General features: G+C 42.1%; 1 non-coding gene across 1 annotated transcript; it reads right to left on the minus strand.

The window, feature by feature from the left end:
* Window positions 1–12,485: 12,485 nt before the first annotated feature.
* Window positions 12,486–12,540, minus strand: LOC118939605 (U7 small nuclear RNA). The gene has a single exon (XR_005036638.1). It is a non-coding gene; the product is annotated as a U7 small nuclear RNA (small nuclear RNA).
* Between the last annotated feature and the right edge of the window lie 5,382 nt (window positions 12,541–17,922).

The raw sequence follows: 17,922 nt of genomic DNA on the forward strand, positions 1-17,922 counted from the left end.
CTGCCTCTCATGGCCCTGCCTGCCTCTCTATGGCCCTGCCTGCCTCTCATGGCCCTGCCTGCCTCTCATCTCCCTGCCTACCTCTCTAGGCCCTGCCTGACTCTCTATGGCCCTGCCTACCTCTCTATGGCCCTGCCTGCCTCTCATGGCCCTGCCTGCCTCTCTATGGCCCTGCCTACCTCTCTATGGCCCTGCCTGCCTCTCTATGGCCCTGCCTGTCTCTCATGGCCCTGCCTGCCTCTCTATGGCCCTGCCTGCCTCTCTATAGCCCTGCCTGCATCTCATGGCCCTGCCTGCCTCTCATGGCCCTGTCTGCTTCTCATGGCCCTGCCTGCCTCTCTATGGCCCTGCCTGCCTCTCATGTCCCTGCCTGCCTCTCTATGGCCCTGCCTACCTCTCTATGGCCCTGCCTACCTCTCTATGGCCCTGCCTACCTCTCTATGGCCCTGTCTACCTCCCTATGGCCCTGCCTGCCTCTCTATGGCCCTGCCTGCCTCTCTATGGCCCTGCCTGACTCTCTGTGGCCCTGCCTGGCTCTCTGTGGCACTGCCTGTCTCTCTATGGCGCTGCCTGCCGACGGCAAGATCATTGGATATCAAATGAGTCACATAAGTGAACCATTGCACGAGCAGTTCCTACTGTGCTGCTACCGTTGACAACCCATGTCCATGTTCTCGTCCCCATAATGCTGCTTCACGCAGCGCTTAGCCTCTACTATCTCACTTTACACATGTATGCCCGAAAACACACTTTTAAAAGCTTTGCATAAAATCAAATCAAATGTATTTATATAGCCCTTCTTACATCAGCTGATATATCAAAGTGCTGTACAGAAACTCAGCCTAAAACCCCAAACAGCAAGCAAAGCAGGTGTAGAAGCACGGTGGCTAGGAAAAACTCCATAGAAAGGCCAAAACCTAGGAAGAAATCTAGAGAGGAATCAGGCTATGTGGGGTGGCCAGTCCTTTTCTGGCTGTGCTGGGTGGAGATTATAACAGAACATGGCCAAGATGTTCAAATGTTCATAAATGACCAGCATGGTCCAATAATAATAAGGCAGAACAGTTGAAACTGGAGCAGCAGCACGGCCAGGTGGACTGGGGACAGCAAGGAGTCATCATGTCAGGTAGTCCTGAGGCATGGTCCTAGGGCTCAGGTCCTCCGAGAGAGAGAAAGAAAGAAAGAGAGAAAGAGAGAATTAGAGAGAGCACACTTAAATTCACACAGGACACCGAATAGGACAGGAGAAGTACTCCAGATATAACAAACTGACCCTAGCCCCCCGACACAAACTACTGCAGCATAAATAATGGAGGCTGAGACAGGAGGGGTCAGGAGACACTGTCCGAGGTGTCCGAGGACACCCCCGGACAGGGCCAAACAGGATGTACTGGGCCGTTCGCACTACCCTCTGTAGTACCATGCTTTCGGATGCTGAGCAGTTACCATACCAAGCAGTGATGCAGCCAGTCAATATCCTCTCAATGGTGCAGCTATAGAACTTGTTGAGGATCTGAGGGCCCATGCCAAATCTTTTCTGCCTCCTGAGGGGGAAGAGGCATTGTCGTGCCTTCTTCACGACTGTGTTGGTGTGTGTGCACAATGTTAATTCCTTAGTGATGTGGAAACTGAGGAGCTCTCGATCCGCTCTACTACAGCCTCGTCGATGTGGATGGGGGCGTGCTCGGCCCTCCGTTTCCTGTAGTACACAATCGGCTCCTTTGACTTGCTGACGTTGAGGGAGAGGTTGTTGTCCTAGCATCACACTGCCAGGTCACTGACCTCCTCCCTATCGGCTGTCTCATCGTCATCAGGGATCAGGCCTACCACCATTGTGTCGTCAGCATTTTAATGATGGTGTTGAAGTCGTGTGTGGCCACGCAGTCGTGGGTGAACAGGGAGTACAGGAGGGGACTAAGCATGCACCCTTGAGGGGCCCCTGTGTTGAGGGTCAGCGTAGCGGATGTGTTGTTACCTCCCCTCACCACCTAGGGGAGCCTCATCAGGAAGTCCAGGGTCGATAGGGAGGTTTTCATTCTCAGGGTCCTGAGCTTATTGATGAGCTTGGAGGCCACTATGGTGTTGAACGCGGAACTGTAGTCAAAGAACAGCATTTTCACATAGGTGTTTCTCTTGTCCAGGTGGGAGAGGGCAGTGTGGAGTGCAATAGAGATTGTGTAATCTGTAGATCTATTCGAGCATCTATTGGTCTGCTTGAAACATGGGTCAGGGAGAGGTTGAAAATGTCAGTGAAGACACTTGCCAGCTGGTCAGCGCATGCTCTGAGTACGCGTCCTGGTAATCTGTCTGGCCCCGCTGCTTGTGAATGTTAACAAGTTTAACCCTTTAGACCCCAATAGAATTCTACAATTCTGATGTAGATTACTGCACATTTTTAAGATAAAGCAAATTTTCTCATGCATTTCAAACAGTCATAGCTCAAAAACAAAGAACAAATGACAATTCCAAGTTAATTTAGTTTTAAAGAGCACAAACTCTTCTTTCATTTGACACCCCATTCTTGTCAATAGGAACAACATTAATTTTGTCTTCGATTATCTAAAGACACTCACTAATCAAAAAACTATTAACACTCAACACAGCAAAAACCCTAAAGTATTTCAATTGTAGCAAATTTCACTAAATTGCTCACTCAAAGTGTACCCGAGTATAATATATTATACTTATAAATATTATTGACAAATAAATATTTAAAACAATCATCCAAAATGTGACCAGAGGACAATATTAGAAAGTATTTCAAAACCCACACAAAGTAGGCTATTTGATTGACAGAGATTCTTACGTCTGTAACAATGTAAAAATGCAAACAACTATTCAGAGACTATTTCAATAAGATTTAGTACAGACTAGGTCTGGCACAAAATGTAGAAATAGTAGCCTACTTTGACAACAATTCAGTGAATTGGGTGTGGTGGCAGATATAGTAGTGTTAAACACCAGATCTTGTTCTTTGTTTTTGAGCTATGTCTGTTTGTTTGAAATGCGTGAGAAAATGAGCTTCATCTTAAAAATGAGCACTATTCTACAGCAGCATTCTAGAATTATATTGGGGTCTAAAGGGTTAAACAGGTTAACGTTCACAAGGCCGCAGGGCCAGACAGATTACCAGGAAGCATGCTCAGAGCAAGCGTTGACCAGCTGGCAAGTATCTTCACTGACATTTTCAACCTCTCCCTGACCAGATTGTTTCTCAGTTCATTGTGTGCAGATGTACATGTATGTCAGACTGATGGATAATCAGACAGGATAGAGTACACAAAAAGACATTCATGAATATGTTCATAGATGAGGCATATTATAACCATGAAGGCTATATAGGTTACACACACAGAACCATGGCCAGATTACCTTTCGTAGATGGTATGAAGTCAAAGTATGTAGCACATTGGTTTACAGATTCAACACATAAAATCAACTATTGTTTGTTTATTTAGGATGTTGAAAGCAAAAGATTACAAAAATGAAATTATGTGCAATTTAGCCAAACAGGTTTAGAATCTATTTCGATGGGCATAGTTAGCTGGTTGTCTTTGTAGGGAGGCAGTGAGATGATCAAGTGACAGCATTGCGAGTGAAGCATAATGTTGCCTCCAACTCTCGTTTTCTTGCATGACAGACTAACTATAGAGTTTGCCAATGTAATCTGATTATTTACAAAACTGGGATAGTTTACAAAGGAATTGCATCTGTAGGATCAGGACCAAACAAGCGAGTTGTTAACTGGCTATGTAAACAAATATCACTGCAACTCAATATCATATGAGCTCCACTGCGCAGGAATCTGCCTTAACATGACAGCTAAACTGTCTTATTGTAAAAAAAAATGAGGCAAAGTATAGCCTATGAATATATGTGCCATGCAAACATGACAAACCATGACCTAAGCCCAACTCTAATTTTCATTTTGCTAGCTAGTTATCTCTTTGTCTGTATGGCTAGCTAGTTATCTCTTTGTCTGTATGGCTAGCTAGTTATCTCTTTGTCTGTATGGCTAGCTAGTGAAAGTGACAGCTGAGGTAGACGCGTCGCGAGCACAGCCCAAATTTACCAATATACACAACTTTTCTTGCATGACGGACTGGCTAGCTAGCTATAGCAATTAAGCTTGGGCCGTTTTCATATGAATTACATCAGTAGAAACAAGACAACAACAACCAACTAGTTAGCTGACTATATACAGCTAAAGACTGAAACTATTTACATGAGACAGAGCGCAATCAGTCGAGATCCTGCACCACCGCTGATGCCAAGTGATTGTGACAGGATTTGCTAATCTGAGAGCTATTCCCCAGGGTTAACAGCATTAAACATCCACAACACCGTACATATACAGTTGAAGTCGAAAGTTTACATACACTTAGGTTGGAGTCATTAAAACTAGTTTTTCAACTACTCCACAAATTTCTTGTTAACAAACTAGAGTTTTGGCAAGTCAGTTAGGACATCTACTTTGGGCATGACACAAGTCATTTTTCCAACAATTGTTTACAGACAGATTATTTCACTTATAATTCAATGCATCGCAATTCCAGTGGGTCAGAAGTTTACAAACACTAAGTTGACTGTGCCTTTAAACAGCTTGGAAAATTCCAGAAAATGATTGCATGGCTTTAGAAGCTTCTGATAGGCAAATTCACATCATTTGAGTCAATTGGAGGTGTAACTGTGGATGTATTTCAAGGCCTCCCTTCAAACTCAGTGCCTCTTTGTTTGACATCATGGGAAAATCAAAAGAAATCAGCCAAGACCTCAGAAAAAAATGTAGACCTCCACAAGTCTGGTTCATCCTTGGGAGCAATTTCCAAACGCCTGAAGGTACCACGTTCATCTGTACCAACAATAGTATGCAAGTTCAGGAAGGAGACGCGTTCTGTCTCCTAGAGATGAATGTACTTTGGTGCGAAAAGCTCAAATCAATCCCAGAATAACAGCAAAGGACCTTGTGAATATGCTGGAGGAAACAGGTACAAAAGTATCTATATCCACAGTAAAATGAGTCCTATATCGACATAGCCTGAAAGGCCACTCAGCAAGGAAGAAGCCACTGCTCCAAAACCGCCATAAAGAAGCCAGACAATGGTTTGCAACTGCACATGGGGACAAAGATTGTACTTTTTGGAGAAATGTCCTCTGGTCTGATGAAACAAAAATAAAACTGTTTGGCCATAATGACCACCGTTATGTTTAGAGGAAAAAGGGGGAGGCTTGTAACCCAAAGAATACCATCCCAACCGTGAAGCACGGGGGTGGCAGCTTCATGCTGTGGGGGTGCTTTGCTGCAGGAGGGACTGGTGCACTTCACAAAATAGATGGCATCATGAGGTAGGAAAATTAGGTGGATATATTCAAGCAACAGCTCAAGACATTAGTCAGGAAGTTAAAGCTTGGTCGCAAATGGGTCTTCCAAATGGACAATGACCCCAAGCATACTTCCAAAGTTGTGGCAAATGGCTTATGGACAACAAAGTCAAGTTATTGGAGTGGCCATCCCAAAGCCCTAACCTCAATCCTATAGAACATTTGTGGGCAGAACTGAAAAAGCGTGTGTGAGCAAGGAGGCCTACAAACCTGACTCAGTTACAGCAGCACTGTCAGGAGGAATAGGCCAAAATTCACCCAAATTATTGTGGGAAACTTTTGGAAGGCTACCCGAAACGTTTGACCCAAGTTAAACAATTTAAAGGCAGTGCTACCAAATACTAATTGAGTGTATGTAAACTTCTGACCCACTGGGAATGTAATGAAAGAAATAAAAGTTGAAATAAATCATTCTCTCTACAATTATTCTGACATTTCACATTCTTAAAATAAAGTGGTGTTCCTAACTGACCTAAGACAGGGAATTTTTTACGAGGATAAAATTTCAGTTATTGTGAAAAACTGAGTTTAAATGTATTTGGCTAGGGTGTATGTAAACCCCCGGCTTCAACTGTATCTGCTGTTAACTTATTTCACTCACCTCGACATCCTCGCTTTCAAAGTGCAAGGATGTGTCCGAATCTGTACCACCAGCCAACATAGATACACCCCCTCCCACGTAAAGAATTGTGGCCGCTTGAGAGCCATCATTTTGAGTAATTGAGCGATCTTTTTTTTAAAGTCAAATGACAGCATACCCTGTTTCCGTCTGGTTGATGACAACAGCCACGCGAATACGACAATAGGTTGCTAGCAAGTACATTTTAAAATATTGACACAGATGTTATTGGTAGATAATCAAGGCCGTTCTCGGCCGCTTTAGTCATTTTTTAAAAGGCCATTGACGGCCGCTATGGGTTCACACAGTCACACGGTCATCCGGAACGGCTGGATGATGATCTCATGCATGGATCAGTGTTGCTTGACGCGAAGCGGGCATAGAAGGCAATTAGTTTGTCTGGTAGGCTCGCGTCACTGGGCAGTTTGCGGCTGGGTTTCCCTTTGTAATCTGTCATAGTTTGCAAGCCCTGCCACATCCAGCGAGTGTCAGAGCCGGCGTAGTAGGATTCGATCATAGTCCTGTATTGACGCTTTGCCTGTTCGATGGCTCGCTGGAGGTCGTAGCGGGATTTCTTATAAGGGTCTTGATTAGTGTTCCTCTCCTTGAAAGCAGCAGGTCTAGTCTTTAGCTCAGTGTGGATTAAGAGTGTGCCGAGTAGTCAGACAAAATTAGTATCATAATGGATATGGGCAATTTTCTGGATACGATTATAATCCGAGTACTTTTTGTAAATATCCGTGATCCAAAAAATTATTCAATTGGGTGCCAGCAAGCATCTTTCTTGTGTCAGTCAGTCACATAGTTTCTAAACCATACTGTAATGTCTTTGAGCCAGTAATGTTCCAGGTTTTATGTAGTCTAAATGATTAAAATGGCAAGTTTGCCTGTCTGTAAAATGAATGGCGGCCTGTACGTTGATCCTGCTGCTCTGAATGGACACAAAGAAAGTGTATTTCTCTGTCCACTCGCCTCAAAATTTCACCCGATCACTTTTTCTTGCATATTTTCGGCCTGATCATTTAGATTGCTACTGACTGCTACCATGATAAATCACATGACGAGGACGTTCGCTATCATGTGCATAATATCTCATTAACGGGGCAAGGATAGGGAAAAAAAGATGAAACGCTAATGCAATTTCTAACTGAGTGACAGCAAACGTCCCTGAGGACACACAGACACACAAATACACAGACACAAACCCCTCTCCGCGCGCTGCTCCTAATCAGCATTTATTTTGCAGTGAGAATTATTTTTTACATTTCTAAAAAACAAAAACAGAAATACCTTTTTTACATAAGTATCCCTATGCTATGAGACTTGAAATTGAGCTCAGGGGTATCCTGTTTCCATTGATCATCCTTGAGATGTTTCTACAACTTGATTGGTGTCCAACTGTGGTAAATTAATTTGATTGGACATGATTTGGAAAAGCACACACCTGTCTATATAAGGTCCCACAGTTGAAAGGGCATGTCAGAGAAAAAAACAAGCCCTTAGGTTGAAGTAATTGTCTGTAGAACTCCGAGACAGGACTGTGTCGAGGCACAGATCTGGGGAAGGGTATCAAAACATTTCTGCAGCGTTGAAGGTCCCCAAGAACACAGTGGCCTCCATCATTCTTAAATGTAGGAAGTGTGGAACCACCAAGACTCTTCCTAGAGCTGGCCGCCTGGCCAGATTGAGTAATTGGAGGAGAAGGGCCTTGGTCAGGGAGGTAACCAAGAACCCAATGGTCACTCTGACAGAGCTCCAGAGTTCCTCTTTGGAGATGGGAGAAACTTCCAGAAATACAACAATCTCTGCAGCACTCCACCAATCAGGCCTTTATGGTAGAGTGGCCAGACGGAAGCCATTCCTCAGTAAAATGTACATGACAGCCCACTTGGAGTTTGCCAAAAGGCACCTAAAGGACTCCCAGACCATGAGAAACAAGATTCTCTGGTCTGATGAATCCAAGATTCAACACTTTGGAGGATACCTGGCACCATCCCTACAGTGAAGCATGGTGGGGGCAGCATTATTCTGTGGGGATGTTTTTCAGCAGCAAGGACTGGGAGTTTAGTCAGGATAGAGGAAAAGATGAACGGATTAAAGTAGAGATAGATCCTTGATGAAAACCTGCTCCAGAGCGCTCAGGACCTCAGACTAAGGCAAAGGTTCACCTTCCAACAGGACAACGACCCTAAGCACACATCCAAGACAACGCAGGAGTGGCTTTGGGACAAGTCTCTGAATTTGCTTTTGGTAGCGCATCCAAAGCCTAGATTTGAACGCAATCTAACGTCTTTAGAGAGACCTGAAAATAGCTGTGGAGCGAAGCTTCCCATCCAACCTGACAGAGCTTGAGAGGATCTACAGAGAAGAATGGGAGAAACTCCCCAAATACAGGTGTGCCAAGATTGTAGCGTCACAGCCAAGAAGACTCGAGGCTGTAATCACTGCCAAAGGTGTTTCAACAAAGTACTGAGTAAAGGGTCTGAATACTTATGTAAATGTGATATTTCAGTTTTTTATTGCTTTGCCATTATGGAGTACTGTGTGTAGATTGATGAGGAGAATTAAAAAATATATATATTTTAGAATAAGGCTGTAACGTAACAAAATGTGTAAAAAGTGAAGAGGTCTGAATACTTTCTGAATGCATTGCAGGTATATTAAAACATTTCTTTTTTTTTGAGTATCATCCGATACTATCCGACCATCACCTGTCAATTTACGGCTACAATTACAAATACGAGTATGGCCATGTCGGCATTCCCCTAGTGCGGACGTTGACTGTAATACAGTACATGGCTTCTGATTGGGATACGGTCACAAATTAAGATAAAACCTTTATCTGCCGTTTGAGATGGGTCTAATTGTGGTTTAAAAAAAGTCTGATCTCTCTTTGACTACAGATGTCAAAAGCCTTTTATTAGTGAAAACATACAGTGTATGCAGGAACGTTTGTAGAAGGTTTGAATTGATAGACAAAAGACACTGAACCAAGTGTTTGCCCCATCTACCACTGTTGTCCTCCGTTGCATTCAGAACCTCAAACTCTGTTTAGGGTGTCATGTTTTATTTGCATGGCCTATTTGTCTCTCAGAATAATGAGCACACCCTTACTGTTTTCTTATTTGGCCAGGCGTGCTGTGGGACCGGCGTGCTGTGGGACCGGGCTGGCCGTGAGGCCCTGCAGTGAAGGAATGTGGCTCTAGAGTAGTGGATGGATCTGGGGGTAGTGGGGATACAGGGAGGGAACTGAGCAGAGCAGTGAATCAGTGACCACTGGGGAGTTAGCTAGAGGGGAATTATTTTTCTTTCGCACACACGCACGCACGCACGCACACACACACACACACACACACAAACACACAAACACACACACAGGATAAACCCCCTCCTCTGGTACTGCTGTGGCTGACACGTAGGCTAGCGGTTAGAACATTGGCCCAATAACTGAAGGATTGCTAGTTCAAATCCTAGTTGTAAAATCTGCTTATCTTCCCACTAAACCCTAATTGCTCCAGTTCTGCCATTAATAATGGCTGTGTCTCAGTGGGAGTGCAAAAAAACATTTCACACCACAACCTTGTACAGGTTGCACACTGTGTGAAACAGGATATACATAAGCACCCCTGGTTTGATTTGACCTTTAACATGGCCTTAGCCAAAAACACAGTCACACTAGGCATCACGACAAAATGTATAACATTGAGACATTTCACATACAGTACCAGTCAAAAGTTTAGACACACCTAATTATTTATTTGTACTATTTCTGTATTTTTACTATTTCCTACATTGTAGAATAATATGAAATAACACATGTGGAATCATGTAGTAATCAAAAAAGTGTTAGCAAATCAAAAATATGTTATATTTGAGATTCTTCAAAGTAGCCATCCTTTGCCTTACTACGTTTGAACCATTCAGATGTGTTGTGACTAGGTAGGGGTGGTATACAGAAGATAGCCCTATTTGGTAAAAGACCATGTCCATATTATGGCAAGAGCTGCTCAAATAAGCAAAGAGAAATGACAGTATTCATTACTTTGAGACGTGAAGGTCAGTCATTAAGGAAAATGTCAAGGACTTTGAAAGTTTCTTCAAGTGCAGTGCTATGATGAAACTGGCTCTCATGAGGAAAGGAAAGGAAGGCCCAGAGTTACCTCTGCTGCAGAGGATAAGTTCATTAGAGTTACCAGCCTCAGAAATGGCAGCCCAAATAAATGCTCACAGAGTTAAACTAACAGACACATCTCAACATCAACTGTTCAGAGGAGACTGCGTGAATCATGCCTTCATGGTCAAATTGCTGCAAAGAAACCACTACTAAAGGACACCATGAACAAGAGACTTGCTTGGGCCAAGAAACATGAGCAATGGACTGTAGACCAGAGGAAATCTGTCCTTTGGTCTGAGATATTTTGGGTTCCAACCGCCGTGTCTTTGTGAGACGCAGAGTAGGTGAACGGATGATCTCCGCGTGTGTGGTTCCCACTGCGAAGCATAGAGGAGGAGGTGTGATAGAGTGGAAGTGCTTTGCATTCCAGGTGAAGCTAGTTGAGGGAATGTGTGCAAAGCTGTCATCAAGGCAAAGGGTGGCTACTTTGAAGAATCTAAAATCTGAAATCTATTTGAATTTGTTTAACACTTTTTTGTTTCTACTTGATTCCCTTTGTGTTATTTTATAATTTTGATGTCTTCACTACGATTCTACAAAGTAGAAAATAGTAAAAAAAAATAAAGAAAAACCCTTGAACGAGTAGGTGTGTCCAAACTTTTGTTTGTATATATATATATATATGTAAACATTACTATTGACAGAATACATGGAAACATATATTTTAGTCACATTTTCACAGAATATGTGTTTGTTATTCTTCTAATCTGACAAACCATTGGCATTTCTCTAGATTGTTAGATTTTTTAAAGCCTAACAGGCATGGGAACAGGGTTTTCATTAAACCCTCAACAGCCCTCTACAGCTCTCTTTCCTTTTTAGGGTAATTGCCATGTCACCTTCTAACAAATGGTTAATGGCACCAGTAAATCAAACAGTGTTGTGAGGAGTTGGACTCTCGTCACCTCAGTACCTGCCTGATACATTTCTTACTCTGACAGTGAACCTTGTGGATAAGATTGATTGGGCCAGAACAATATCTAAGCAACATGCCCTCGCGAGATCTCCCACCTCAGATCCATAGGAAAAACAACACAGATCTTTGTATTAAAACTATTGACCTCATGCTCATATAAGGAGACACATTAGAGACTTGTAGTGCTGAAAAGTGCAAATATTTTAACACTCACACATTTTTGGGGACGTTACACATACTGCACCATCTTGCACCATCCATCCATACTGGTCTCTAACAGAGATTTGACACACAAAAAAATACTATAGTGGGGAAAGGGGGATTTCTAGTCAGTTGTACAACTAAACGCATTAAACTGGGGCAGCAGGGTAGCCTAGTGGTTAGAGCAAAAGGTTGCAAGTTCAAATCCCCGAGCTGACAAGGTACAAATCTGTCATTCTGCCCCTGAACAGGCAGTTAACCCACTGTTCCTAGGCTGTCATTGAAAATAAGAATTTGTTCTTAACTGACTTGCCTAGTTAAATAAAGGTCAAATAAATCAAAACTGAAATGTGTATTCTGTATTTAACCCAATCCCTCTGAATCAGAGAGGTGTGGGGGCTGCCATAATCAACATCCATGTCTTTGGTGCCTGGGGAGCAGTGCCCCTGAACACTGCCTTGCTCAGGGGCAGAATGACAGATTTTGACCTTGCCAGCCCAGGGCTTCGATCCAGCAACCTTTCGGTTACTGGCCCAACGCTCTAACCTCTAGGCTGGTATAAAAAGTATAGTATTCACTGTAGTGTTTTTGCAGACTTTACTATAATATTCACTATAGTGTTTTTGTGGACTGTCTGCAAAATAACTACTTTTTTCAATTTAACTAGGCAAGTCAATTAAGAAACAACTCGTATTAACAATGACAACCTACCGGGGATCAGAACAACAGATTTTACCTTGTCACCTCAGGGATTTGATCCAGCAACCTTTTGGTTACTGGCCCAACACTAACCACTAGGCAACCTGTAGTATACTGAAGTAAATCCATTTTTGTATATACTATAGCACTTACTGCAGTGTTTTTGTGGACTGTAGCATTTTCTGTAGTGTTTTTGCAGATGTTACTGTAGTATTGGTAGCCTAGTGGTTAGAGTATTGGGCCAGTAACTGAAAGGTTACTGGATCAAATCCCAGAGCTGACAAGGTAAACATCTGTTGTTCTGCCCCTGAGAAAAGCAGTTAACCCACTGTGTGCTGTTGATTAAGGCAGCCGCCTGCACCTCTCTGATTTAGAGGGGTTGGGTTAAATGCAAAAGACACATTTCAGTTGAATTCATTCAGTTTGACAACTGACTAGGTATCCCCATTGATTTACTATAGTGTTTTCTGTTTCATTATCTCTGACATAGAAATGAGGGCCTCCTCCTTGAGAAAACCTACTGGAGAAATACTAAAAGAGACAATTTTCCATAACTTGTGGCTATAGGTAGGAAGGACTTGGGTCTGAACGGATAGACAAAATATGGTCTGTACCTGGCATGAATGTTTCTCATTTATGGATGACACAAATTTAGCTATGGAGGAAGGAAATTGGCAGGGTGTATGCAAATTAAATACTATAGTATTACTATAGTTAAAAAAAACAGTTTTTGTGGACTGTAGTGTTGTTGCAGAAATTTACTACAGTGTTTTTTTGTTGTATTCTACAATATACCATAAAATTATATACTAAATACTACACATGATCGAGGGATACTACAGTGTGTAGAATAGAATTCTAGTGTTTTTGCAGAAATTACTGTAGTATTTACTATAGTGCTTTTTTGGAAACAAATGCTGTAGTATTTACTACAGTATACAACAAAATTATTTAGTAAATACTACACTTGAGGAATACTATCGAGGGATACTACAGTTTGTAGTATAGTATTCTACAATATACTACAGTTTACAACAGAATTCTAGAGTAAGTACTGTAGTATTCTGTAGTATTTTTCATGTGGGCTCTCATTGCTTCCTTCCTGTTCATGAGGTCATGTTTATCAAGCTGTTCAATCAGCTCTGGGGTTAAATCTGTCATTCAGTGGAAGTGTGTTTTATCAACCTGTTCCATCAGCTCTGGGGTTAAATCTGTCATTCAGAGGAAGTGTGTTTTATCAACCTGTTCCATCTGCTCTGGGGTTAAATCTGTCATTCAGAGGAAGTGTGTTTTATCAACCTGTTCCATCTGCTCTGGGGCTACATCTGTCATTCAGAGGAAGTGTTTGTGCATCACCTACGGTAGATGCATCTACTTTGGCAGACCTTTGCAGATCTATTTACAGTGCCTTTGGAAAGTATTCAGACCCTTTGACTTCTTCCACATTGTTATTCTAAAATTGATAAAATTGTTTTTTTCCTCATCAATCTACACACAATACCCCATAAGTTCATTAGAGTTATCAGCCAATGAAATGGCAGCCCAAATAAATGCCTCTCAAGCAACAGACACATCTCAACATCAACTGTTCATAGGAGACTGCGTGAATCAGGCCTTCATGGTCAAATTGCTGCAAATAAACCACTACTAAAGGACACCAATGAGAAGAAGAGACTTGCTTAGGACAAGAAACACGAGCAATTGACCTTAGACCGGTGGAAATCTGTCCTTTGGTCTGAGAGATTCTTGGTTCCAACTGCCGTGTCTTTGTGAGAAGCAGAGTAGGTGAACAGATGATCTCTGCGTGTGTGGTTCCCACTGTCAAGCATGGAAGAGGAGGTGTGATAGTGTGGAGGTGCTTTGCTGGTGACACTGTCTGTGATTTATTTAGAATTCAAGGAACACTTAACCAGCATGGCTACCACAGCATTCTGCAGCGATACGCCATCCCATCTGGTTTGCACTTAGTGGGACTATCATTTGTTTTTCAACAGGACAATGACCCAACACACCTCCAGGCAGTGTAAGGGTTATTAGACCAAGAAGGAGAGTGATGGAGTGCTGCATTAGATTACCTGGCCTCCACAATCACCTGACCACAACCCAATTGAGTGGATTTGGGATAAGTTGGAGTGCATAGTGAATGGAAAAGCATCCAACAAGTGCTCAGCATGTGTGGGAACTCCTTCAGGACTGTTGTAAAAGCATTCCAGGTGAAGCTGGCTGACATATTGTGTGCAAAGGGTGGCTACTTTGAAGAACCTAAAATCTAAACAAATATCTTTATTTGTTTAACACTTTTTTGGTTACTACATGATTCCATATGTGTTGTTTTATAGTTATAATGTCTTCACTACTATTCTACAAAGTAGAAAGTAGTTTTTTTAAATAAAGAAAAAGCCTTGAATGAGTATGTGTGTACAAACTTTTGCCTGATATTGCATGTACAGTTGAAGTCTGAGGTTTACATACACCTTAGCCAAATACATTTAAACTCAGTTTTTCACAATTCCTGACATTTAATCCTAGTAAATATTCCCTGTTTTAGGTCAGTTAGGATTCCCACTTTATTTTAATAATGTGAAATTTCAGAATAATAGTAGAGAGAATGATTTATTTCAGCTTTTATTTCTTTCATCACATTCCCAGTGGGTCAGAAGTTTACATACTCAATTAGTATTTGGTAGCATTGCCTTTAAAACGTTTTGGGCAGCGTTCCACAAGCTTCCCACAATAAGTTGGGTGAATTTTGGCCCATTCCTCCTGACAGAACTGGTGTAACTGAGTCAGGTTTGTAGGCCTCTTTGCTTGCACACACTTTTTCAGTTCTGCCCACAATTGTTCTGTAGGATTGAGGTCAAGGCTTTGTGATAGCCACTCCAATACCTTGACTTTGTTGTCCTTAAGCCATTTTTCCACAACTTTGGAAGTATGCTTTGAGTCATTGTCCATTTGGAAGACTCATTTGCGACCAAACTTTAACTTGATGTCTTGAGATGTTGCTTCAATATATCCACCTAATTTTTCTCCCTCGTGATGCCATCTATTTTGTGAAGCGCACCAGTCCCTCCTGCAGCAAAGCACCCCCACAAAATGATGCTGCCACGCCCGTGCTTCACGGTTGGAATGGTTTTCTTCGGCTTGCAAGCCTCCCCCTTTTTCCTCCAAACTTAACGATGGTCATTATGACCAAACAGTTTTGTTATTTCATCACACCAGAAGACATTTCTCCAAAAAGTACGATCTTTGTCCCCATGTGCAGTTGCAAACGGTAATCTCTCGTTTTTATGGCGGTTTTGGAGCAGTGGCTTCTTCCTTGCTGAGTGGATATTCAGGCTATGTCGATATAGGACTCATTTTACTGTGGATATAGATACTTTTGTACCTGTTTCCTCCAGCATCTTCACAAGGTCCTTTGATGTTGCTCTGGGATTGATTTGCACTTTCGCACCAAAGAACGTTCATCTCTAGGAGACAGAACGCGTCTCCAATCTGAGCAGTGTGACGGCGCGTGGTCCCATGGTGTTGATACTTTCATACTATTGTTTGTACAGATGAACGTGGTGCCTTCAGGCGTTTGGAAATTGCTCCCAAGGATGAACCAGACTTGTGGAGGTCTACAGTTTTTTTCTGAGGTCTTGGCTGATTTCTTTTGATTTTCCTATGATGTCAAACAAAGAGGCACTGAGTTTGAAGGGAGGCCTTGAAATACATCCACAGGTACACCTCCAATTGACTCAAATGATGTCAATTAGCCTATCAGAAGCTTCTAAAGCCATGACATCATTTTCTGGAATTGTCCAAGCTGTTTAAAGGCACAGTCAATTTAGTGTTTGTAAACTTCTGACCAACTGGAATTGTGATGCAGTGAATTATAAGTGAAATAATCTGTCTGTAAACAATTGTTGGAAAAATTACTTGTGTCATGCACAAAGTAGATGTCCTAACCGACTTGCCAAAACTATAGTTTGTTAACAAGAAATGTGTAGAGAGGTTGAAAAACAAAATTTAATGACTCCAATATAAGTGTATGTAAACTTCCGACTTCAACTGTATATATATATATATATATATATATAAACATTACTATTGACAGGATACATGGAAAGGTATGTTTTAGTCACATTTTCACAGAATATGTGTTTGTTATTCTTCTAATCTGACAAACCATTGGCATTTCTCTAGATTGTTAGATTTTTTAAAGTCTAACAGGCATGGGAACAGGGTTTTCATTAAACCCCCAACAGCCCTCTACAGCTCTCTTTCCTTTTTAGGGTAATTGCCATGTCACCTACTAAACAAATGGCTAATGGCACCAGTAAATCAAACAGTGTTGTGAGGAGTTGGACTCTCAGTACCTGCCTTATACATTTCTTACTCTGACAGTGAACCTTGTGGATAAGATTGATTGGGCCAGAACAATATCTAAGCAACATGCCCTCGCGAGATCTCCCACCTCAGATCCATAGGAAAAACAACACAGATCTTTGTATTAAAACTATTGACCTCATGCTCATATAAGGAGACACATTAGAGACGTAGTGCTGAAAAGTGCAAATATTTTAACACTCACACATTTTTGGGGACGTTACACATACTGCACCATCTTGCACCATCCATCCATACTGGTCTCTAACAGAGATTTGACACACAAAAACATACTATAGTGGGGAAAGGGGGATTTCTAGTCAGTTGTACAGCTAAACGCATTCAACTGAAATGTGTCTTCCGCATTTAACCCAACCCCTCTGAATCAGAGAGGTGTGGGGGGGCTGCCATAATCGACATCCACGTCTTCGGCGCCCGGGGAACAGAGCCTTGCTCAGGGGCAGACTGACAGATTTTCATCTTGTCAGCCCAGGGATTCGACCCAGCAACCTTTCGGTTACTGGCCCAATGCTCTAACCTCTAGGCTGGTATAAAAACAGAATAACAGATTTTTACCTTGTCACCTCAGGGTTTTGATCCAGCAACCTTTTGGTTACTGGCCCAACACTAACCACTAGGCAACCTGTAGTATACTGAAGTGAATACATGTTTGTATATACTATAGTACTTACTGCAGTGTTTTTGTGGACTGTAGTGTACTGTAGTATTTACTGTCTTTTTTTGCAGATGTTACTGTAGTATTGGTAGCCTAGGGGTTAGTGCATTGGGCCAGTAACTGAAAGGTTACTGAGTCAAATCCCAGAGCTGACAAGGTAAACATCTGTTGTTCTACCCCTGAGAAAAGCAGTTAACCCACTGGGTGCTGTGGATGTTGATTAAGGTAGCCCCCTGCACCTCTCTGATTTAGAGGGGTTGGGTTAAATGCAAAATACACATTTCAGTTGAATTCATTCAGTTTGACAACTGACTAGGTATCCCCATTGATTTACTATAGTGTTTTCTGTTTCATTATCTCTGACATAGAAATGAGGGCCTCCTCCTTGAGAAAACCTACTGGAGAAATACCAAACGAGACAATTTTCCATAACTTGTGGCTAGGTAGGAAGGACTTGGTTCTGAATGGATAGACAAAATATGGATGACACAAATTTAGTTATGGAGGAGGGAAATTGGCAGGGTGTATGCAAATGAAATACTATAGTATTACTATAGTTTAAAAAAACATTTTTTTGTGGACTGTAGTGTTGTTGCAGACATTACTGTAGTTTTTACTACAGTGTTTTTTTGTTGTTGCGGATAACACTAGAAGTTAATATAGTATTCTACAATATACCATAAAATTATATAGTAAATAATACATATGATTGAGGGATACTACAGTGTGTAGTATAGTATTCTAGTGTTTTTGCAGAAATTAGCTCTGGGGTAGGGCCTCCCGGGTGGTGCAGTGGTTAAGAGTGCTGTACTGCAGCGCTAGCTGTGCCATCAGAGTCCCTGGGTTCGCGCCCAGGCTCTGTCGTAACCGGGAGGTCCGTGGGGCGA

Source organism: Oncorhynchus mykiss, chromosome 16 (assembly GCF_057628025.1).
Source record: "Oncorhynchus mykiss isolate SJ-2025 chromosome 16, ASM5762802v1, whole genome shotgun sequence".
In the NCBI taxonomy this organism is placed as follows: Eukaryota; Metazoa; Chordata; class Actinopteri; order Salmoniformes; family Salmonidae; genus Oncorhynchus; species Oncorhynchus mykiss.